This window comes from Nuphar pumila, chromosome 8, assembly GCF_984573655.1.
Source record: "Nuphar pumila chromosome 8, dmNupPumi1.hap1.1, whole genome shotgun sequence".
NCBI classification, from domain to species: domain Eukaryota; kingdom Viridiplantae; phylum Streptophyta; class Magnoliopsida; order Nymphaeales; family Nymphaeaceae; genus Nuphar; species Nuphar pumila.
The window spans coordinates 29,763,086-29,789,890 of NC_143256.1; the positions used below are offsets into that span (position 1 = coordinate 29,763,086).

General features: G+C 37.8%; 1 protein-coding gene across 2 annotated transcripts in view; it reads left to right on the forward strand.

The window, feature by feature from the left end:
* Positions 1-26,805, forward strand: part of SAC8 (SAC domain-containing protein 8) — a 170,894-nt gene that overhangs the window by 55,916 nt on the left and 88,173 nt on the right. The window lies entirely within an intron of this gene.

The window sequence follows — 26,805 nt, forward strand, 5'->3', positions numbered from 1 at the left end:
ACCCAAGGATCCGGGGTCTCACAAATTTAACATATACCAAACCACAAGAGAGTGTATTGAATCAATGAAGGAAATAACAAATTATATTAATCAATAGAATAAAGGTCATAATAGCAAAAATAAATAAATAGCCTGTCACAGGGAGCCACTCTCTAAAAAAACCAGAACATGTCACGCAAACTCGCACACTAAATAAAGCAAGTCACCTCATCACTGAGCTCTCGGTCCTGAAAAACAGTTTTGAAAAACGGGGTAAGAACCAAAGTCCTTTTTACGAATTCTTCTAAAAACGCAAACAGAAGGGAAAGAACATAAACCAAATTCATGCATAATTTCAGAGGAACGTAACTACAACAATTTTCATAATCAATTTATCACTCATGCATTTAACATAAGCATCATGCAATAACAAATATCATGCAAAACAGAATAAGCATAAATGCATGAACTAATATAGAGAAGTAAAGATGCATGATTTAATGCACGTGCATGAATAACTTACTAAGTTATTAATCAAAGTTATTTTTCATGCATGTCCCCTATTAAATGCACACAATTTTAGTTTTTACTTTTTCTTAAACCCGTAGATAATCAAAATGGACACAATTTTTTGAAGTCCAAGTTAGGTTCTCAGTTGTAGTTTAATATACAATTTGTATTTTATTACTGGGTTCTACACTTGTTCCTCGATCGATATAAAAAATCAGCACTATCCATTGGAACATTAGAAATCAATATCTAATGTCGGGACATCAGGAAAATCAGCATCCACTATCGCCACTTTCTTGATATATTAATAACTATTGCTGAGTCAACAACACCACCCTTAGGCAAAGTGGCCGAAAACCTCCCAAAGATTAGGCGCGCATTACAGATTTAATATTCATAACCCATCAACCATTTCAAATATAGAACAACTTTCAACCATGAACTGAAATTTCATTTACTTAATCAAATAATGTCAATTAAGTTCCAAATAGTTTCCAAATCAAATCTAGTTAATCCAGTATACGTCAAAACCCGGGCCACCAGACCATAATCCTCGTGTCCTTCAGCCAATCAGTCCCATCATCACTGAGCTTCACTACCTGAAAAACATTTTAAAAAAATGACTAAGAACTGAAGTCTTTGTACGAGACCCTCAAAATTTTCAACAATAAGAAAATAACATAAAGTAGATCAAGTATAAGTTTAAGAGGAATCACAAGTTTAAGAGGAATCACAAGTAACATATCATTATAACAAACTTAACATCTAAGCAGTTCAAGCAAGCAATAAACAATTTCATGCTAAATTAAATAGTTAGGGATGCATGAATCAATGCAACATACATGAATAATTTTTTAAGTTAAATTATCAGAATTTTTTTTACATGCATGTCCCTATTTAATGCACAAAAATTTAATTTTCACTTTCTTACAAACTCGCGAATACTAAAAAATGGGTAAAGTTTTCGAGGTTCAAGGCAATTCTTAGTCGTAGCTTAACACACAATTTGTATTTTAATTACTGGGTTCTACACTTGTTCCTCGATCGATATCAGGAATCATCACCATCAATCGAAATATTAAGAATCACTATCTAATGTCGGGATGATAAGAAAATCAATATCCATTGACACCACTTTCTTGGTATACCAATAACTATAGTCGAGTGAACAACACCACCCTTAGGCAAAATGGCTGAAAGTTTTCTGCAACAATGGCCGGGAACATGAACCACACATCAGGTTCTTGGGGACAACAAATGCACACGGTGTTTCGTATTCTCACAGTCCCCCATAACTGCCATCCAAAGTTTCCACCCTTTCAAAGTGACATCAGAGGAGAAAATTATTACATTATTTGGTCTCTTTTACCATATTAATTAATTAAAAGTTCTTTACATAAGAACAGTTATGCAAATCAACATGTAATAACAAATTCGGACCCTTCTCCTATCTATTGAATAGTGTAATTAATTTAAAAAAACCAATTTTCAAAAAAAAAAAAGTTTTGAAATGCAAGAATCATAATTTATTATTTCGTCAGCTACACATACTCACGGCCCGTCAGTAGTTCAAACATTACCACAATAAGATAGCATTGCAAGATTTTTCAGTGAACATGAAACACAAATAATTAACCAAAATTTCATGTTCATAACATAATGCATGGTACAATCACAACAATTTAATACATGCACATTGAACCATATGTAACAGTCTTACCGTATTGTCAAAAAGTCAAAACAGTTAAAAATTCAATGATGAATAACGGTTCAGGAACACAAATAACATATAAATACATATATGTTCTATGCTGCGAAACTATTCAATCAACAACCAACATATATATATATATATATATATATATATATATATATATATATATGTTTTGTGCTGCAAATCATCTCAAGAACACAACATAATTCAAACAACATAAACACCATATGCAAACAACATATGGTAGACTGCATATGCAAACAGCATATGGTAGACAACATATGCAAACAACATAGCGTGGACAACATGCATATATATACATATATATTCTGCTGCGAGTCTTATTCCAAGAATGCAGGCAACATATATATATATATATATATATATATGTATATATATATATATATATATATGTATATATATATATATATATATTCCGCTGAAATCTGTCGTGAACGCAAGAACACATGCAGAAAATTGCAGGCATACCGAAGATCAAGAAAAAACATTAAGAATACAGAAAATACATATAGTGTGCATGGAGAAAATTGCAGACATGTTTGTAATGAAGTATGCAAAAATATAATACAAGAATGCTAATGCATTCACAATGTCCAATAATGGGCAAGCACAAGGGTACAAGAGAGAGATAGTAAAGAAGTCTATTGAGAGAATACAAAAAGCCTTTAAAAGGTTACACACATAAAAAAAAGTAAAGAGTTTTATTGAATGAGAGCTCACACGCTTAAGAGTATAAGGGGAGAACACCCCTATTTATACGCAAAGAAAGTGGGGAAAAAGAGAGCCATAGGGGGCTCCCACGTGTTGTCGTTGGGAGCCCCCAACAGTCATATTTATGACCGTTGGGGGTTCCCAACGACTATAATGTAGGACCCCCAATGCATATAAAATAATGAAAATAAAAGAAAAGAAAAAAATAAAAAAGATAAAAATAAACTACCTATTAAAATAGTTGTTTCTAGAAACAACTATGTAAAATGATCAAAATACCCCTATCGGGTATTGTATATATATATTTATATTTATACATTATATATATATATAATGTTTGTACATATATTTTAACACCCCCCTCAAATTTTATGGGGAGATGACCGAAAGTTTGCTAAGAAGAAAAATAAAACGGGGAGCGGAAGAGCTTTAGTGAAGAAGTCCGACAACTGATATTCTGATGTGACATATGGTTGGGTAACCGTTCCTCTCAGATATTCATCATGTACATACTATGTTGTCAAAGGCACGCCTAGGCGCTGGGCGCCACCCAGCTCGACTAGGCGAGCAACCTAGTCAGTTAAGTATATATATATACATATATATACTGAATAATATATATATATATATATATATAATAGTATGTATAAACTGTTCAGTATATAAACAATACATATATAAAATATATAACTGCTATATATATATTATGTATGTTTTGTTTATCTACTTTATTGATTAATAATTGTTTGTTTTGAAATGTTTAATTAGAACAATGGAAGATGCAAACCCAAGTAATATTAATTGTTTATTCGATGTTTAATGTCATTCACTCTTATGTTTTGATTCTTTAATATTAATTGTTATGCTTCATACATGCTTTATTTATCTCAATATTGTGTAGTTTATCTTTTTCTACATTGCTTGTTCTTACTTTTTTTTTGCCCGCCTAGGCCCCACCTAGTCGGCCGCCTAGGCCTTTTCGAAGGTCCATCGACTGGCCCCGCCTAGCGCTTTTGACAACATAACGTACATAGTGGCAATCCATCTTTATATGTTTGATGCGCTCATGGAAGGTGTGATTGTTGGCAATGTAAATTGCACTTTTGTTATCGCAACATAGCTTCGAAGGACCAGAGATGTATGCACCCATATCTTTGAAAAGACTTCGTAACCAAACGAGTTCCATAGTGGTAGTTGTCATAGCCCGGTATTCAGCTTCAGTAGAGGATAACGAGACTTTCTGCTGCTTCTTGTATCTCCAGGCAATCAGTGAATCTCTTAAAAAGACACAAAAACCAGTAGTTGAGATTCTATTATTAGGGTTTCCTTCCCAATCAACATTAGTATAAGCAAGTAAATTTAATGAAGAGGATAAGGATAAAAATAACGCTTTAGTGATGGTATTCTTGAGGTATTTGACGATTCTTAGCACAACAATCATGTGGACAGTTGTAGGAGCATACTGAAACTGGCTAGCAGAGTGAACGACATGAGCAATATCTGGTTTGGTAATGGTCAGATAGGTGAGAGAGCTAATGAGTTATCTGTAGGGTGAGGGATCTTTTAAGAGAGTTTCATCATTCAGTCTTAATTTAACATTGATCACTTCAGGAGTTTCTACCTTCTTATCATTTGAAATTCTAGATTTAGTACATATATCTGTTAAAATATAATATCAAAATGTAATATATATATATATATATTGTAATAACCGCAAATTTTTGGTTATTATTTATTAATTTGACATGTTTTCGTAAATGGTTTGATTTGGGCCTGGGAGCCAAATCTCGGATCCAGGACCCATAAAGTGGATAATGTCATTATATAAAAAAAACAAATATAAAAATATAAGGTAGTGCAGTTGGATCCATTTGGATCCAACCTGTGGATCCGTATTTCAAGCAAGACCCAGATCCAACACACGGTTGGAACCCGAGTCGTGGGTCGCGGGTTTCAGACCCAGACCGCGACTCGTGTAGCGATAAAGAAGAAAAATCCGTGGTTAGGGTTCTGAAGGAACCCTAACACGAGTCAGGCAAAGGGGAGGGGCGCAGAGCCGCCAGGGGAAAGTTTATCCCCTCCTTCCTTTTTTGAAGGAGAGGAGGGGGTCGCCCTCTTCAAAAGGGGGTCTCACCCCTCTTCCTCCCTCGGTACCTCTCTCTTCCCTCTCCCTGTCATCTCTCTCGTTCTCTCCACTCTCTCGGCCTCCCTGTTCATCTGTCTCCCTCTCGTGCTCGTGCGCAACCGCGGGACTGCCGCCGCCGACCTCCCAACAATGTCAGCCTCTTCCTCTTCCCTCTCCCTTATCGCCTTCCCCTCCCAGCGTGCGACAACCATCAACGCCGATCGACAACGCCGGTCCTTCGGGTGAGCCTTTGTTCCTCTCTTCTCTCCCCCTGTTGCTTGCGAGGATGCCGGGAGGCCGGCAAGGAGCCGACTCCCCCCCCCCCCCCCGCTTGCTGCGTCTCTCTCCCCTTTCTGTTCGCCGGGAGGTCGGCAGGAGGCCGGAGGCCCCTGCTGTGCTCTCCCACTTTTTGATTTCTTTTTTTTGGGGCTTGCCGAGGGTCGGCAGGTGGCCGACGGTGCCCTTGCAACCCCTCCTGTGGCCGTCGGGGGGGGGGACCGGAGGCCCCTGTCGCCCTTTTCCCCTTATGTTCCGGCCAACAGGCAGGGCCCCCTCTGCCTGATCCCCCCCTTGTCGGGGAAACCAACCAGGGCTCCGCTTGTCTGGCAGGAGGAATTAGTGCACGTCACCTTGTGTTTGGATGTTGTAAGTTCGAACCCCCCATATAATGGTTGTATAACTGGCAGGGGTCTGCCCTAACCTCAGCTTGTTTGGTAGGAGCAGCCAGTGCGCGTTTCCTTGTGCTCAGAGGTTGCAAGTTCAAATCCCCTCTGTATGGTTGTATAACCGGTAGGGATCTGCCTGATTTTTTTCCCTTTCTTTTTTTCGAGAAAGCCAATGGGGGGACCCTAGAGTCTGATCGATCCTCGTGGCACGCAGTGCGCTGCAGTTGAGGCACCCCGTGCATCGCTGCGGCACATGGTTCGCGCGGCTGCAGTACTTGTGGTTGCGTGCACATGATGCGCACAGCTGCGGCACAATGCACAACAGTGGCTGCGGTGACACATGTTGCTCTTTGCGACGACAAATGGGGGCTCCGTTAGTCCGGCAGGAGCAGTGGGTGCTTGTCACCCTGTATTGGGGCGTTGCAAGTTCAAAACCCAATGGTGGGGTTGGATAGCAGGTCTGGGCTCGCCTGGTGGCCGAACCCGTGCACGCAGCCTCCCCGTGCTTCTCTTTTCCTTTCTTTTAGTCGTTTCCCTCATGTGATATTCTTCCTATGTTCGGCAGACACTCCGACAATGCCTGATTGAGCCGTTCCTCGCCATCGGCATCCCTGAGCTTTTCCCAAGCGTCGATTTTGAGGTACAGATTCTTTCTTTTGAATCATGTGAGAAATCGAATACCGATTCAATTTTCATGCAATATTTAGTGCAAATCCATGGTTAAAGAGTGATTCTATGTGTTCACTCTAGATTACATGGATGAGGATCCATACATCCTCTTTTATATGTGTGTTTTCGGTTCTTTACACATAAAAATTCTGTGTATGGGGTTTTTATACAAAAACGGACTCATATTGGGTTATGATCGAGATTTATTTCTGTTTGTTATGATCAAGATTTATGCTTGTATATATATACCTTAATCTGCGTTTTCTGTTCTTGAATTGGGTTCATGCTGGATATAGTTTAATGACTTGATCGATGCTTATAAAACTGATTTTTTTTAGGTACAGTTATGATCAATGCTAAGGTGATGATTAGGTTTGCAAAATTGTTTTCAAGTTCATTGACTCTGCAAATTGCATATGGATATATACAGATTCTCGTATGAAAAGTGTTCATGTTATCCCCTGGTTTACATGTGTTAAAGATTTAGTTTTTCTTTCTACGCATGTGAATGTATGAACATGTGCATGTATTGAAAACATGGATCATGAAAGTTTATTGTTATTGCACTCGCATGCTTATATACTTGTATGCATGTTTTGCTAGAGGTGAATCAAGGAAAGAATGGTATTTCTCTTGCGCTTAGAATCGACATGTTATGCTTGATTAAGACATTAGTGCAAAGTTGCTTGCATGTGCATGTGCATACATGGAATTGATGTATTTTGGTACGTACCTCATGGCATGCATGTTCACATATTTTAATTGGAACTGGTTCATGAATAAAAGTATGCATTTGACTTGAGTATGCATCCGAATTGAACAAAGACATGCTTATGAATATTTTTGTGGCATACACATGATACATGTTTGCATTTCTGAATGTACATATAAATTTCCAGAAGGTGTGGTGTGCATGTATTTTGGTTCTCGAGACATGTCGGGATTTGGAATTATTTATTTGCTTTGACTTGATGTGACATGCTTAAGCATCATACTTTATGAAGTTTATTTCAAATGCATGTGCATACATGCATTGATGTATGTTTCGCATGTACATAAATGCATGAGTTGTTCACTTGTCCCAATTGAGATGATTCATGAGTGAATGCATGTATGTGGAATGATTTCGTAAAGGCACCTACACATGAATGGTGAATACATGCATATGAATGTGACATATCATGCATATGGTTAAATTGACATATATAAATATGCATTTGGAAGCGTGTTGACCTCATTGCATACATTGCAGGTTGTTATGGTTTTTGCGTATGATGCATCGATGGTCAAAATGAATCATCACAGGCACGGAGAGCCTTGAGCTTTGGTTGCTCTTTCTTTAATTGTTTAAATGCATTACAAAAATCACATTTATATTATGGTTTTAATTCCGCTATTCTATTGTTGCCATGGGTGGTAGACCGTGAAGAGCTGCACGCTGATTTGCGAGCTTATAGTTGCATGTTGATTTACAAGCTTATGTTATTAATTTTGTATGTTGATTTGCAAATGTAAAAGAGATGAATTAATAACAAGATAAAAAAAAGTAAAGAACAGTGTAATTTATGTTTCCTTGATGTCCGTTCTTTAGTGTGAGAATCTTGGATATTGTGATTTTGAGGAAACCGTAAGGATACAAAAACTCCGCGTACGTATATAAGTTATTATACGTATATATATAGATCCTGGATCCGAAATACGGATCCCATGCCCAACTTTAGAAAAATACTTATTATTTTCAGATAAATTTAAACAATTAATGTCAAAAATCGAGGTTATTACAGGCTATGTTAACAACATTTCAACCACATAAGAAGGAAGGTCCATCTACCTCCAACAATAGAGCATTGTCTCTAAGTCAAATCATAGAAGCACTTCAACCTCTTCTCAAGGTATCCGTTTTCGGGGCCGCCATGTCAACCTTCTCTCCTCCCGGTAAGACTCCTTGGCTTTTAGATTCGGGTGCCTCTTTTCATATGACTCCAGTTTTTTTGGCCCTTTCCGAATATACAAAAAATTTATCTTCTTTTGTCTCAACCGCGGACGATGCTTCTGTTGAAATTGAAGGAAATGAAAATTTTGAAAACAAGGTTTTTTTATCCCTAAAGTTAGATCCATTCTCAAGTTAAATTTAAATTTGCTTTCGGTCTTTCAACTATTGGACCGTGGGTGTGATATCAAATTCTCATCAAATAAATGTTGGATACATGATCGTCGGTCCGGGAAGTTGATTGGGGAAGTTTTTAGGAAATGAGATCTGTATTACATGGAGTTTCTCCAAATTCCAATGCACTCTTTTTGTAACATTGCCCAACATAAAGATATAAGTGTTTGGCATAAGCGTCTTGGGCATCCCAATATTGTCAAGCTTTCTTATTTACATTTTGCTAAAGATCTATGTAAATATAACTTCACTTGTAATGATTGCATTCTTGAAAAAATGAGAAGCTTACCTTTTGGACAAAGAACTATGTTTACAACCAAACCTTTTGAAATTGTGCATTCGGATGTATGGGGACCGGAACCCATTGTATCTAAAGGAGGATTTTCTTACTATGTTATTTTTGTTGATGATTATTCTAGATTTTGTTGGATATACTTTCTCAAACATAAACATGAGGTGTTTTTGACGTTTAAGACATATCATATGATGATAAAAAATCAATTTAATGGTAAATTAAAAATTCTTAGGACCGATTTCGGAGGAAAATATCTCTTAAATGATTTTAAAACTTATCTTGAAACTAATAAAATTATTTATCAAAAATCTTATCCCAAAACACCCCAACAAAATGGCTTAGCCGAAAGAAAACATGTCCATATAATTGAAACCACCAGGACTTTACTTATCTCTCAAAAACTTCCTAAAAGATTTTGGGCCCAGGCGACTCTTGCATCTGTCTATCTTATAAATTGTCTTCCTTCAAAGAACTTGAATAAAAAATCACCTTTTAAAAACTTATATCAAAATGAACCCGATTATAATAGACTAATTTTTTTGATGTAAATGTTTTGTCCTTACCGACAAAAATGATAAACTTTCACCTAAGGCCATTTCTTGTGTATTTCTTGGATATTCGGAAAAACAAAAAGGATTTAGGTGTTATGATGCCAAAAATTATAAACTATATGTTTCTAGAAAATAACCTTCTTAGAAAACTTGAGTGATTTTGAAGAATATAAACCCCATGAGGATAATGCTGATTATTCCTTCTTGTTTAAATTATTGTCTAGAAATGAGGATATTTCTAGTGATGATGTAATAATATTTGATGCTTCTAATTATATTAAAGAGAGTGAGTGTTTTCCACCGCTTGAGCACACTATCGAAGAAGGAATGACTAGTGAACCAATTACATATACACACAGAGATAGAAGCACTTTTAGAAGTGCTATTAAAAAAAATAGTGAATCTAATGACCCTTTCTTAAACAATCCTCGTAAAACCGAGAGAACTAGGAGAAACCCTTCTAGATTTATATCCTATGAATCCTTTTCACCTAAACATAGAGCATGCCTTAGTGCTATTCATTCCAGAGTTACCAGTCGAGGAAGCAGGAGCGGAAAGTGATACGGGAAGCGGGAGCGGGAAGCGCGACACTCAAAAATTTAGGAAGCGGGGGACCACTTAGAAGAAAATTATGAACCGTCTCGGAAGCGAACCAGAAACGAGGGGGAAGCGAAAAAAGTGAAAAAATGGGAGAAGCGTGGGGGAAGCGTGCTTCCCATAAATGGGAAGCGCGTTTCCCATAAAAGGGAAACACGATTCCCATAAAAGAGGGATGCTTTCCCACACATTTCGGAAGCGTGACGTTTCACGCTTTTGAAGCGTGTATCGGAGAAGCACGCTTCTCCATACGCTTAGGCGCTTCCGGTAACTCTGATTCATTCATATGTGAAACCTAAAATTTTTGAAGAAGCTAAGAAAATGATAGAATGAACGGATGCAATGTATAATGAACTTGGAGCTCTCAAAAAAGCGAAAACTTAAAGAATTCCAAAATTTACCTAAAGGAAAGAAAATGATAGGATATAGATGGGTTTTCAAGCTTAAAACTAAGAGTGATGAGTCACTTGAAAGATATAAAGCTCGTTTAGTCGCCAAGGGATATAGCCAAGAATATGGTATAGATTACGATGAAACATTTTCTCCCATTGTGCTGATGGTTATTGTTAGGTGCCTAATCACAATTGCCTCTATAAAAAAATCGAGCATATATCAAATGGATGTTAAAAATGCATTCTTAAATGGAGATTTAAATGAAGAAGTCTATATGGATGCTCCTCCGGGTATTGATGTGCATAAGGGTAAAGTTCTTCGCTTACGAAAAGCTCTATATGGTTTAAAACAAGCTCCCAAGGCTTGATAAGATAGATTTAACAACTTAATGATAGAAAATGGATTTATTTCATGTTATACTGACACTGCTCTATTTGTCAAGAAATCCTATGCAGGAATTATGATTTTGTTATTATATGTTGATCACAGGTGATGATGCCAAAGGGGTCAAAACAAAAGTATCAAGATTGCATTTAACAAAAAATTTTGAAATGTCAGACTAAGGTTTTCTGACATATTTTTTAGGCATTGAAGTTGCTTATTCTCACAGGGGTTATCTTTTGTCTCAAACTAAACTTTCTTGTGAAGTTATTGACAGGTCAGGCATTACAGCTGATAAAATCTGTGAAACTTCTAAAGTAGTAGGAACACGATTGAAGATTGATGATGAGATTCCTTTAGAAGATCCTACTCCTTACAGGCAACTTGTTGGATCTTTGATGTATCTTAGCATTACCAGGCCAAATATCTCTCACGCAGTACATGTTGCAAGTCAATTTCAACATGCCCCTACATCAGTTCATATGTGTGCCATTCTTTGAATTATCAGATATATAAAATGGACCATAAATAAGGAAGTATTTCTATCTTCATGTTCTGAGTTAAATTTAATTGCTTATATTGACTCTGATTGGGGAGGTGATCCAAATAACTGTCACTCCACCATTGGTTTTTGTGTCTTTCTAGGTGAATGTTTAGTTTCTTGGAGATGCAAGAAACAACAGAAAGTGTCTTTGTCTTCTACTAAGGTTGAGTACCGAGCCATGGCAACTACCACTATGAAAATTGTTTGGATTTGGTGGTTGTTAGAAGATATGAGAATTTGTGTACAAGGTTCTACAAAGTTATGTTGTGTCAACAAAAGTGCAATATATATTGCCAAGAATCACACATTTCATGAGCGCACGAAGCATATCGAGATGGATCTGTAACGACCCTAACTCGTACCCATGAAAAAGTGACAATTTTTTTTTCAAACAAGTGCGGAAACATTCCCAGAGACCTGAGGCCTTTACAGTTAACAGACAACCACCACCACAAGGGATCTTATACTCATCTTTCAAACCATACCAAACCCAACTTTATTTACTGAAATGCATATAGTCTGAGACATAAGCAAATAAAATGTAAATAAAGCAAAAAGAAGAGTCACTGTCCAAAAGAATCCGTCAGGCAATCGTGTAATCCCCTCATACCTCCTCTAAAAAATAAGTCGTCCCACTAGGCATCTGAGGCTGCGAAAAAACATAAAAAGTAGGGTGTCAGAATCCAAAGAATCCTACATACGAATCCCTCTAATGAAACAAATAAGTAAAAAGAACATAAATAAGATTCATGCAATATTTTAGAGGGATACAGTTGTAAAATTTGCCTCTTGGAGTATACGCTGATGCAGAAGAAGATGAAGATGGTGAGAAAAAAGGGGACGACTGCAACAAATGGTCTGATCTCACTCAGAGAGATCGTGCCCTATTTTTCATTTATATACATATGTGTTACAGACTAGATCGGGTTTGGATATTACATAACCTTTCATCAGTTCCAAACCCGAATACAAATATAAGATGTTATACAAATTTTGGTATTCGGGTCCAGATCCAAACCCGTAACCCGAAAACACAAACATTTTCAATACCCTCCCTCAAGTTGTGCATGGTCGCGGACCATGGGCAACTTGCTTTTCAAGAACCAAAACCGTATGCTGGTAAGGCCTTTAGTGAACAAATCTGCTACTTGATCTAATGTTCGAAATAGGCTGGTTCAACTTCTTTTTCTTCTACCTTTTGTCGAATGAAATGCTGATCAATCTCTATATGTTTTGTACGGCTATGATGAATGAGATTGAAAGTGATCTGTATAGCACTCTGATTATCACATAGGAGAGTAGTGGGTAGAATAGGTTCTCCTATTTCCATCAAAAGATGTCTCAACCATGTAACCTCTGCTGTTGCTGCTGCCATAGACCGATACTCTGCCTCAGTACTAGATCGTGCAACTGCACGTTGCTTCTTGCTGCTCCATGCTATTAACTTCCCATCAATAAAAACACAATACCCAAAAACTGACCTTCTGTCATCCGAATCTCCAGCCCAATCGGCATCTGCATATACAACTAGTTGATGTTGCTCCCCTTTGGTCTTAACTTGATGATAGATTAAGCCATCCCCAAGAGTACCCTTTAAGTATCAAAGGATTCTCTTGACAATGTTCATATGCTTTGTGCGTGGGTCATGCATGAACTGTGAGACTTGGTTCACTGCATACACAATGTCCGGTCTTGTGAAAGTTAGATATTGAAGCATACCCACAAGGCTGCGATATTGTTGAGGTTCTCCATATACTTCCCCGTCCTGAGCACTGAGCTTATGATTCAACACACTGGGAGTGGATAGGGGCTTGCAATCCTTCATACCTACCTTATCTAATAAATCTAGGGTATATTTGTGTTGAGTTAATGAAAGAGAATTATCCTGCCGATCTACCTCAACCCCCAAGAAATAACGCAAAACCCCCAAATCTTTCATTTTGAACTTTCGACTTAGTAGAACTTTTGTACCTTCTATATGTTCATCAGAGTTCATCGTAATGATAATATCATCCACATAGATGAGGAGCAATGTACTGACCTGACGATCCTAAAAAATAAATAGAGAGTGATCGAGGTGAGACCGAGTGAACCCATGTCGTTGAACTTCGACAGAGAAGCTATCAAACCAAGAATGGGAGGCCTGCTTTAGTCCATAGATAGCTCTTCGTAATTTACAGACATGAGTGTTGGGACTGTGTTCTGCATAATCAGGTGGTTGCTTCTAGGTATTTATTTATTAATAATAATTAATTAATTAATTAATTTTAATTAATTTCGAGATTTATTTTTTAGAGTGTTTAAGACTCTTAGTAGAGCCCTTTAACACACCTGGAAGCATCTAAGGAGGTTTTAGAAAGCCTATTAAAATGAAACTTTGAAAAAGTCAACACTTGGAGAGTTTCAAAATTTTTGGAACTCTAAGAGAGAAGAGAGTTCTAGCTGGGGCTGCACTCTCTTCTCCAGCCCATCTAGAGCTCTATAAATAAGTCAAAAAAAGGGGAAGAAAGAGAAAGAGAAGGCAAAAGAGAGAAAGAGAGAGAAAGAGAGAAAAGGAGAGGAAAAAAGAGAAAAAGGAAGAAGGCTTCATTCTTCAATCATCCGTCGTTTCCACCATTGTGTTCTTGTTTTCTTTTGATCTTCACGTAACATACGGGTCTTTCTTTTGTCTTAGACGAGAAAAAGAGCCTAAATAAGCTTTAGGCAATGTTTTTATAGGGAATCATGGATTCTCTCTTGATTTTTCATGGTTTAATCCATGAGAATCTATGTCACATGGGTGTGGGTGCGGGTGCGGGTGCGACACGGGTGCGACACAATTTTAAAATTTTTGGACACGGGGACTCGGCAAAAAAAAATATATATATATATATATATATATATATATATATATATATAATTTTATTTTATTTTTAAAATGCCACAGCTGACAGCACAGTCTGTGTGTCTGTGCACAGTCACAGACTGTGACTGTGACTGTGCACAGTCACAGGCACAACACTGTGCACTGTGCACAGTCTGTGACTGTGCACAGTCACAGTCACGCAGCACAGTCACAGTCTGCATTGTGCCTTTTTATATATATATATATATATATATATATATATATATATATATTTAAATAAAAATATAAAAATTTGGTTTTTTAGGGACATTTTTGGACTCGTTCAAAGTTGACCGAGTCCAAAATGTGGACGGACTCGGCCTGGACTCGTTGACCGAGTCCGACTCGGCGTTGACCGAGTCCGGGCCGAGTCCGAAGCCGCACCCGAGTCCGCACCCGTGTCGGGGCGTGTCGACTCGGGTGCGGCACCTCCTTAGCCGAGTCCGTGTGACATAGATGAGAATCAATGTAGGAAGGCTTAGATCATGTGGTATTTGTTTTCCTACGATTTTCTGCATGCTTTTATGTTTTCCCCAATATATATATATATATATATATATATATATATATATATATATATATATATATATATATAAGCATGTATACATATGCATGTATATGTTTTTGCCTTGTATGGACACTTTAGACAGGTCTGAATAGTTTTCTCCCATGCTTTTAGCGGGCAGATTTGGATAGATCTGGCCACCGTGATGCTGGGCATATCTTGCCAGATTTGAGCCTCTGTCCATGCTGTCCGTTCTGGACAGGTGTATACATATGGATAGGTGGACACGAGGCTGTGGTTCTTAAACCGGACCAGACCTATGGAAATAAAAATATGTGCATATTCAGTTAAAATGATAAAATTTGGATTTTTGGGTGATTTTTGGATCCGGCTGGGACGGGACAGTCTGCTGTCCAGTCCCAGACCACTGTCCAGATTTGGGCTGGACCACTGTTGATATGGAAAATATTATAATACACACATGCGCGCGCGCGCACACACACACACACACACACACACACACACATATATATATATATGGCTCCAGCCGATTCAGTCGGCTGAACTGAATCTGGAGCAGACCAGTCCCAACCGACTGGTCGGCTGGGGCTGGCACACTGTCATAACGAAAGGAAAGAAAAAAGGAAAAAAAACTTGATTATCCAAAGGACCTTCATACGTTTATGTGGTCCAGTAGCAGGATGGATATCCTTGATAACATGGTCAATGTGTGTGAAAAGTAGAAACCTAAAGAGTTATCCTGCGGCTACACTTTTATTAATCTCATGTTTGTTACTCCTTGGACAACCCACCATGTTTAGACTCCTTTGAAACCTACTAGTTTATGAAAAGAAAATTTAGTGACTTACCCTGGATTGGTGAGGATTTTTCATGTAATGAAGGTAATTCTAGTGTATACTGTTGCTCTTTCTTTTTGTTTCACATGGGTAAGGAAAATCACTTATAGCACATGAACCTGCATCCAGGTTTGGATTGAAATGACAATCTGTGTTAGTTAGCGTGTGAAGCGTCCTATGCCTGGATCTTGCAGTTCATCCCAATCGTATCACTGGCTGACACAAACACACAGACAAATGAATGTAACCGACCTTTATTTGGAAAAATGACCCCACAGACGTGGGACAAAAAACGTACCTAACAAGAAATGTGGAGCATAAATAAAGGTCTTCCCAGTCATCACCATCAGTCAACCTTACCGCGTGAGTGAAAAGATCAAGTCCCTCTCTCTTCAACCATCTGAGGTTTTTGTCTACTGAACTGAAACCATATGCACATGCAAGTGGCTGTGTTGCTGCATCTGCGACTGGATCAGTGCCAGTTTCTGTAGCGGACTCATTTGACCAAGTCTAGGAGCCATCTCGCCTTCCCAAGAGGCCAGTTGTTCCGTGAAGGTGAAGAGTTGTTGCAAAAGAGGCTATGGATTTGTTGTTGCTGAAGGGACAAGGAGTATAAGCAGTGACAATCACATAGGCCTCTTCAGCTTGAGTTGGGTGGGTTTTAGCAAGGTACAGACCCAGTCGATTGGGTCGGCTGGGCCAAGTGCCTGCAGACTACAAAAAAAAAATACCAATGTGATCTGGAAAGAGCGTGTTATGTTTTCTCTTTATTGAGTTGAAGTCACTTGTGTGAATTCCTCCACTGTAATCGGTTGCTTAAGTTGCCTAAGTCTAGTACCAAAAATAGAATTTAGAGATGACAATGGTGTGAGATCACACCTGCATACATATCTGATCCCAGGCAAAATAATTGGATTAGGTCACGAACATAACATAGGGGATCTGACTATCAAACCCTGTACTGAACACATGGAATCCGAACCTGGTAGCCAGTTAAATCCAGGTTTGAAATACCGTTTCATGCCAGACCCAAGAATGCTCTTTTTATAACAGACTTATACCAAATCTGTTTACTTGTGAAATGATAAATGTTTTAATAGCCACCTGAAAATGATCTTTATATATATTTGCACCCTGATGAAGGATGCATAATTATATCATTTCATGTGGATTCTGTACCTGAGCATACACTACCGGCAGATAGTAGTGTTGTTGAAAAAAAAAAAAAACCTCTTGCTGGGCTGGCTGGTAGCCCAGCCGAATCAAATTCGGCTGGCCTGCCAGGCCCCTGACACACTTGCACAGGACTGATCTGGGCGGGTGTAGGATCTGCCAGACCCAGCCGACCGTCAGTCGGCTGGGTATATATTTTGTGAATGAGGTTTGGGCACGACATTTCAAAAAAAAAAATGTAAATCATAACACGTTCATATTGTGCTTTTGTACTGGACTCGGTGTGACCCAATTTGAGCGGAGTTTGAAAAAGACTTGTGTATGGAAAATAAAAAGTTTTAAAGCATGATACACTTGTGTGAATTATGTCCAGACTTTCTGTGTGATTTGTTCATGCCTCAGATCCCATTGCATGCTCAGTTTATGCATAAATGTGGTTCCGATTGTACTTGTTAATGTTCAACTTGTGCTTATCCTATGTGCTGATTTGAATCTGGAATAAAAATTAAGTTTTGGTATGTTAATTTTCAGATTTGTCCATTGTAATAGATTTGGCTTTATGCATGCAAATCAATAAAATTTCTCACATGCTTGCACTTAGTATATCATGTTTAATTAAAGTATTATTGCATAGTTGCTTTCATGTACAGGTGCATACATGAATTGATGTGTTCTTGCATGTAAATAATGGCATGAGTGTGCACATGTTAAATTGAAATGATTCATGAATGAAAGCATGCATTTGACATGGATATGTGAATTAAATGAAAGCATGCATTTAACATGAATGTGTGTGCTCATGCACATCTCTATATTGTCATACATGATTGTGCATTTAAAAGCATGTGAAATGAATGCATAGTGGCATGATATTCATGTTTTTTTGCATAAGAATGCATTGATGATCAAAATGGATCATTATGAGCTGTGCGAGCCTTGAGCATGTGTTGCTCTTTGTTTGAGATGTTATGCATTGCCACATGCTGTGGTCCCATGAAGAGCTGCACATGTTGATTTGCGAGCTTGTGTTATTAATTTTGCATGTTGAATTGCAAATTGAAATAAATAAATTAATAACAAGATAAAAGAAATTAAAGAACACTGTAATCTACGTTTCCTTGATGTCCCTTTTATAGTATGAAAATTTTGGATATTGCGGTTTTGGGGAACCCTGAGGATACTAAAACTCCGTGTGCGTTGTTGTTGCCCCTGAACCCGATATTGAGGTTCTTCTCCTGGCCACGGTTTTAGGGAGAATCCACCACTTTGCCTGGGGATGGTGTGTAAACATAGTTGTTGTTTTGGTATACCAAGAAAGTGACATTATGGTTGTTGATTTTCATAGTGTCCCGACATTGGTTTATTTTTAATGTTTCGATGGATGGTGTTGATTTCTGATATTAGTCGGGGGCTAAGTTTGAAACCCTGTAATAAAATATAACTTGTGTGCTAAGTTACCCTGGGAACCCTACTTGACCTCGGAAATTCTTACCCGTTTGGAGTATCTACGGGCAACGATAATTAAAAAGAGGAGCTTAAATTGTATGCATTTAATAGGGACATGCATATGAAAAGAAAACTCTAATAAAAGATAATAATAATTTATTCATGCATTGCACTGGAATCATGCATATTTCTGCTATGCATTAGATCATGCATATTTACTTGTTCCTTTAATTGTTATATATTGGTGAATGCATGATGTTGTTCCTTAATGCATGTTAGATGTTAGTATTGCTTAATTTGTGATCTCTGTTGTTTATTAAATGTTTTCTCATGCTTAATAATCCTTCGCTATTGCATGAATGATTAACTGAATTATGAATTTATCATTATTGTATCCCTCTAAAATATTGCATGAATATTATTTATGTTCTTTTTACTTATTAGATTCATTAGAGTGATTCGTACACATAAGTCTTTGGATTCTGACACCCCTACTTTTGTGTTTTTCGCAGCCTCAGATGCCCAGTGAGGTGACTTGCTTTGAGAGGAGCTACGAGGGGACTACACTATTGCTTGACAAATTTTTTTGGACAACGTGACTCTTTATTTTATTTATATTTTATTTGCTTATGTCTAAGGCTCTATGCATTTTAATAAATAAAGTTTGGTTTGGTTTGGTTGGAAAGATGAGTATAAGATCCTTTGTGGTGGTGATTGTATTCAGCTGTAAAGGCCCCAGGTTTTTGGGAATGTTTTCGCACTTGTTTTAAAAAAAAAATTCACTTTTTCATGGGTACGAGTTGGGGTCGTTACATGTTCTATATTCATGGCTTCAATCCAATATGGTATATTTTTGGCTTGATTATAATGTGCGAGTTCATGATGGGAGTGTAAAGTTATTAAGCAAACCCTATAATTAGGTGTTAGTGTTTCATAAGACATAAACATATTTGGTGGAATGGATTATTTAGTAGATCAACTAAGAGAGGTTTCTTCTAGACTCATTGTTTTGAGAAAATTTTTATAAGGCACTAATAGGTTTATTTTGCTCACATCGAGTATAAACTTGAAGATTTTTAGAATTATCACTGATGTCATCACTACTTGGTGATGTTTTAATGTTAGAGTTTTCATGATGTGTGTCATCTATGATTTCAAAATGATTCAATGAATCATCGCTAGAATGCATATCTTTCGTTGGAGAAAGATCATACAAAAATATGTAGTCAATTTCATCTTTCTTATCAAGATTTTTAAAACCATCTTCATCTTCTAAGAATGTCAATCTTTGAAAACATAATATAACGACCCCAACTCATACGCCTTGAAAATGTGCGGATTTTTTTTGTTTTTATTTTTAAACAAGTGCGGAAACAATCCCAGAGACTCGGGGTCCTTACAATTCCAATTTCAGCTAGATAACCACATACCACAATAGAGCTTACACTTATCATCAGACCCCATAGCAACTCATTATTTATTAATCATGAAAGAAAGAGCATCTAATAATAATTACAAAAGATATATCAGAGCTATTTTAAATGACATAAAAGTAAATAATGAAAAACTGAGCCACACTATCTCTCTGTGAACCGTTCAGCAAGAAGATGACACTCGTAACTCTCTCAGAAGTCAGTTGCTTCACTGATCACCCGCGACTGCGAAAAACCATAGAAGTAGGGTGTCAGAATCAAAATCCTGAACATAGGTACTTCTAATGAAACAAGTGAGATAAAAGAATACATATACGATTTCATGCAAACATTTAGAGGAAAGCAATTATGCCAACTTCATAATTTCAATTAAGCAATCATGCAACATATAATAATTTCTAAGCAAGAACAATCATTGAGCAATACCATGGATCACAATTTAAATAAGCAAGACATTAGAGATTAAACATCGTGCATCCACCAACATATAACAATTAAGGGAACAAATAACATATGCATGTTCTAATGCATAGCAGACATATGCATGCTTTATGTGCAATGCATGAACACTTTATTATATTTCATTAAAGTTTTTCTTTCCATATGCATGCCCTATTAAATACATACAATTTAAGTTCCTCTTTTTAATTACCGTTGTCCGCGGATACACCAAACGAGTAAAATCTCCGATGTCAAGTTAGGTTCCCAGAGTAGCTTAACACACAATTTGTATTTTATTACTGAGTTTTAAACTTAGCCCTCGACCGATATCAAGAAACAACGCCATCCATCAGAACATTAGACTCCACATCTAATGTCGGAGACACAAGGGACACCCTACACCCACAAGTGCTACTTTCTTGGTACCAAACAACAACAATTGTGTCCAATACACCACCCCCAGGCAAAGTGGCAGACTCTTCCTAAAACCGTGGCCAGGAGAAGGAACCTCAATATCGGGTTCAGGGGGCAAAATAAAGCACACAAAGTTTTTGCATCCTCGCAGTCTCCCTAAGACTGGACCTTTAAGATTCTCATTCTCCAGATGGGAGATCCCAGAATGTATATTACACTGTTCTTATTCATTATCTTTTTATTAAAAGCCAATTATTGAGTTTTGCAATTCAGCATGCAAAAACAAGGCAAAAGTTCGCATCCTTCCCTGTGAGAACCATCACGGGACTCCCGCCCGTGGAAACACATAGAACAGTATAATATATTGTAATAAAATTATATTTGCAAATCAACATGCAAAATTAATAACATAGGCTTGCAAATCAACATGCAACCATAAGCTCACAAATCAGCATGCACAACTTTTCATGGTCTACCACCCATGACAACAATAGAACAACGCAATTAAAACTATAATATAAACGTGATTTTTGCGATGCATTTAAACAATTAAAGAAAAAGCAACCAAAGCTCAAGGCTCTCCATGCCTGTGATGATTCATTTAGATGCATCATACGCAAAAACCATAACTTGCAATGTATGCAATGATGTCAATATGCTTCCAAATGCATATTTATATATTTCAATTTAACCATGTGCATTATATGTCACATTCATATGCATGTGTTTACCATTCATGTATATGTGCCTTTACGAAATCATTTCACATACATGCATTCACTTATGAATCATCTGAATTAGGACAAGTGAACAACTCATGCATTTATGTAGACACATCAATTCATGTATGCGCATGCATTTGAAACAATCTTCACATAGTATGACGCCTAAGCATATCACATCAAGTCAAAGCATATAAATAATTCCAAATCTTGACATGTCTCGAGAACCAAAATACATGTACACCACACCTTTTGGAAATTTATATGCAAATTCAGAAATGCAAACATGTATAATGTGCATGCCACAAAAATATTCATAAGCATGTCTTTGTTCAATTCGGATGCATACTCAAGTCAAATGCATACTTTTATTCATGAACCGGTTCACCTTAAAATATGTGAACACGCACGCCATGAGGTACGTGCCAAAATACATCAATTCCATGTATGCACAAGCATATGCAAGCAACATTGCACTAATGTCTTAATTAAGCATAACATGTTGATTCTATGCACGAGAAATATCATTTTTCCTTGATTCACCTCTGGCAAAACATGCATACAAGTATATAATCATGCGAGTGCAACAACAATAAACTTTCATGATCCATGTTTTGAATACACGCACATGTCCATACATTCCCATGCGTAGAAGGAAAGAATAAACCTTTAACACATGTACATCAGGGAATAACATGAACGCTTTCCATATGAGAATTCACATATAGCCATATGCAATTTGTTGAGTCAATGAACTTGAAAACAATTTTGCAAACCTAATCACCACCTAAGCATTGATCTTAACTATACCAGAAAATCAATTTTATAAGCATCAATCAAGCCATTCACACTACATCCAGCGAGAACCCAATCCAAGAACAGAAAACACAGATTAAAGTAGCATGAATCTTGATCATAACCCAATATGAATCCGTTTTTGTATAAACACCCCGTACACAGAATTTTTATGTGTAAAGAACAAAAAACAACCATATAATAGAGGATCTATGGATCCTTATCCATGTAATCTAGACTGAACACGTACAATCACTCTTTAACCATGGATTTACACTAAATATTGCATGGAAATCGAATCGATATTCGATTTCTCACATGAATCAAAAGAAAGGATCCGTACCATTAAACCGATGCTTTGGAGGAAAACTCAGAAATGTCGATGGCGAGGAACGACTCAATCGGCGGCGGCGCAGACGTCTGTCAAATATAGGGAGGAAAATCACCGCAGTGAAAAGTCTAAAAGAATGAAGAGAGGAGAACAGGGAGGCTGCGTGTGCGGGTTCGGCCACCCGGCGAGTCCGGACCAGATATCCAACCCCATCATTGTTTTTTTTTTGAACTTGCAATGCCCCAATACAAGGTGACGAGCACCCACTGCTCCTACCCACCAAATTCTCTGTGAATATGTGCTATAAACAATTCATTAATGAATTGACCAAATCGTGAACCCTAGGGTACAAGGACCCACCTAAGACCAGAGATCTCATGAGAATCTCATGCAACAAAGTCAGAATAACAGGAGTTTATCCGCACCAAACTCAACTTCAAAACTATTTCCTAGGAATAGGATGCCGAGTGATTGAATAGCCTAACAACTCCATTTTCTCAGTACTTATGTTAAAGAATTCCTTGCTCTCAAACCTTAATTGCACCACAGAAACAAACAGGATGAAGGAAAACTAGAGAAGGAACCACATCACATCATTGTTACACACTCACAGACACGCACACACAACGTAGTCATTCTCTACGAGTCCGGCAATTTCTCTTCCTACCAAGATTCGAGAAAATAAAACAAAAAGTAAAAACATACAAGAAAATCCGCTCTGCATTGCCAAATCCTAGATGAACCCTCAAACTGTTGATTGAATGAATGACGACAATGCATATTAGGAACTAAACTACTTCCATTTCTATACAGTCAGGACTTCCATCATCAAACCAAAGAGCAACGACAATTAAAAGAAGAAGAACAAGTCGGCAACAAACCAATCCTCAAGAAACCCTAACCGCTAGGCGCGTCGAAGAGAAGCACTTGCAGAGAAAAAGAGAGAGAGACAGAGAGAAGAAAGAAAGGAGCAGAGAGGGGGAAAATGACGCGGCAGGGGGCCGTCGGCTCCCTACCGGCCTCCCGGCGAAAACAATACCGAGGGGGAGAGTTGCCGCAGGGGGGCATCGACTCCCTGCCGACCTCCCTGCGACCCCAGAGAGGCAAAGGGGAAAGAAGGGAGATAAAACAGAGGGGGAGAGAGAACAGAGAGACAAATGCTTACCTGGAGGCATCATCGGCTACCGCAAGCAGGGAGACGGACGAGAGAGAGGGGGAGAGGAGCTGCGCGTGAGGGCCTCCTCTCCCTTTGCGTTGCTTAAAAGGATAGAACAGGGGGAAAAGTGGCCCCGACGGTTACGGAAGGCCACTTCGTGCGAGGCGGCTCCGCAAAAACCCTCCCCTTCGTCGAGCTCTTACCTGTGTTAGGGTTCTAAGAGAACCCTAACGCTCTTCCTCATCGGGGCCGCCCTGTAGCACCCTTACATTTTATTTCATTTACCTTATAGGGTGCGGGCCGGGTCCGGTTCCAAGATGGATATCCGGGATCCGGACATGGTCTGGATTCCGGATCCACGATGTTTTTGCAGAATGGATCTGCAAGTCAGATCCATATGGATCCAACCACGGGACCTCACATAGTTTATTTCGTGATTTCCCCTTTTTGGGTCTTGGATCCGAGATTTGGATCCCAAGCCCACTTACGCTTTATTTTAAATACCTCTTAATAATAAGAGAGAAAAAATGAGGTTATTACACATAAAGTTTGTTATTTTTGAAATCAAAGCATCTATATCCTTTTTTATTTTCACCGTATCCAAGGAAAACACACTCAATTGCTTTTGGAGACAACTTATCTCTTTTGTGTAAAAGTACAAAGCATTTGCAACCGAAAACGCGTAACCGATTGAAGTCGGCTGTCATATTGAGAAGTTTTTCATAAGGAGAGATTTTTCAAAGTGGATGATGGCATACGATTTATTAAATAAGTGGAGGTTAAAACGGCTTCGACCCAAAAAATTTTGGGGATATTTTTAGAAATAATAAATGTTATAGTAGTTTCTACAATATGCCTATGTTTTTTTTCCGCTAGCCCATTTTGTTGAGGTGTTCTAGGACACGATCTTTGATGACAAATTCTATTTATCTTTAGGTAATTTTGGAAATCATTAGATATATATTTTTCACCCGAATCGGATCTAAGAATAGATATATTGTTTTGAAATTGATTTTTAACTTTTATACAAAACTCTTTGAAAAAGTAGAAAACTTCCGATTTAAAATTAAGAAAATAGATCCATACATACCTAATAAAGTCATCAATGAATGTTACATAATATGAATAACGACCCTTAGACAAACCGGAGATGGACCCCATACATCCGAGTACACCAATTCAAAAGGTCTTGTTGAAACAAAGGTTCTAGTTGAAAATCAAATAGATTTCATTTTTTCAAGAATACAATCTTTGCAATTCATATCTTTTTCTTTACAAAATTTGTTCTAAAAAAGAAAAAGATACATTTTTTAGTAGCTTGGGTGTCGAAGTCTTTTATGCCAAGTTTCAATGCTCTCGTCTTGGACATATGTACAAAATGAGTTAGAAGGAAGAGTCAAATAATCCATAAAGGAAATGTCTCCCTTTCTATGGTCTTGCCCAATCCGCTTCCCGGACTGGAGATCCTGTACAAAACACCCATTAGATAAGAAAAATATTTCACATCCATAGTTGGCAGTTTGAGAAACCGAAAAAAGATTTTAGTTAGTTTTGAAACAACTCTAACTTTTGAGAATTTGTAGGATCTAGTGTTCCTATACTTTTTATTTTTAAAAAGGTTCCATCGCCCGTAGAGACATTATATTTTTGAATTGGTGCATACATCAGTTAAAGCGTTTTCATAGAGAGACATATGAAAGGATGCTCCCGAATCTGAAATCTAAGAATACGTACCGGTGGTGATGTAGAGGCAATGGCACACTCGATGTAAAGGAGGTAGCTTTGAGAATTTGCTGAAGAGCAATGAAAATTTGTCCAAGTGTATCTTTAAGATCTCTACTCTTGCCTTCATCTTCCTTTTTGGTAGTTGCTTCTTAAACTGAAGCAACCTTATACTTGCAAGTTCCATTCAATTTTGGGCAAGTGGGTTTAATGTGATCCGACACATTACAATGATGACAAATGATCATCTTTCTACCTCCACCATAGTTATTATTGTTGATATAGTTACCTTGCCTCTCAAAATGTGGAGGCTTATATGTTTTAACATTGTTGCTGGGTTTAGACACGGCTAAGACCTCATCAACACTCTTACTCGTGCCAAGCTGAGTTTCTTATTGAATAATTTCAGCAATAGCATCCTCTAAAGGAGGAAGAGTAGATCTATGTAGAAGAGAGGATTTAACTTGTTCAAACTCGGGACACAACCCAAATAGAAATTGAAAAAACCTTTCTTGTTCTATTTGCTTTTACCTAAGTTTCACATCCTCAATGGCAACCCACTTAGGCTCTAAGAGTGCTAATTCATCCCATAGAGGATTTAAAGCACTATAGTAATCTTGAATGCTTAAATCACCTTGTTTGGTGGTTTTCACTTTTTCTTGCAAAAAATATGCTCTTGCAAGATCTTTTTGGGTATACATACCCTTCATAAAGAACCAAGCCTCACTGACTTTACGAAATTCGGCAATGTTAGCATATACCTTGAGTTCTACATTGTTCATAAACATGCAAGGATCTTTGCATGATTGCTCTCTTAATCTTTCACCTTTTTTTGATGCTCTTCAATGGCCTTAAACCGGGCATCTCCCTCAAGAGCTTTCTCTTGACCTCCTTTTATCTTGGTGAGTTGTAGTTGAGGTTCGGGAATAGAACTCATTACATAACCCCAAAGTTTTTTTCCTTTGAGATTATTCTCCATTGCGGACACCCACATCATGTAATTCTTGCCATTGAGCTTGAAGGAGAGATCAATCTTGGATTTGAGAAGAGAGAGAGAGAGAGAGAGAGAGAGAGAGAGAGAGAGAGAGAGAGAGAGAGAGTTGCCACGACTTCAACTCCAAGAACCGTATGACTTTGATATCATGTAATGGAGTATGCAAAAATGTTATACAAGAATGCTAATGCATTCACAATGTCCAATAATGGACAAGCACAAAGGCACAAGAGAGATAGTAAAGAAGTCCACTATGGGACAATAATAAAAAGCCTTTAAAAGGCTACCCACATAAAAAAGTAAAGAGCTTTATTGAATGAGAGTTCACAAGCTTAAGAATACAAGGGGAGAACACACCTATTTATACACAAAGAAAGTGGGGAAAAGGGAGCCATTGGAGGCTCCCACATGTTGTCGTTAGGCACCCCCCAACGGTCATATTTATGACCGTTGGGGGGTCCCAACGACTATAATGTGGGACCCCCAATGCATATTAAATAATAAAAAGAAGAGAAAAGAAAAGAAATAAAAAAGATAAAAATAAACTACCTATTAAAATAGTTGTTTTTAGAAACAACTATATAAAATGGCCAAAATACCCCTATCGGGTATT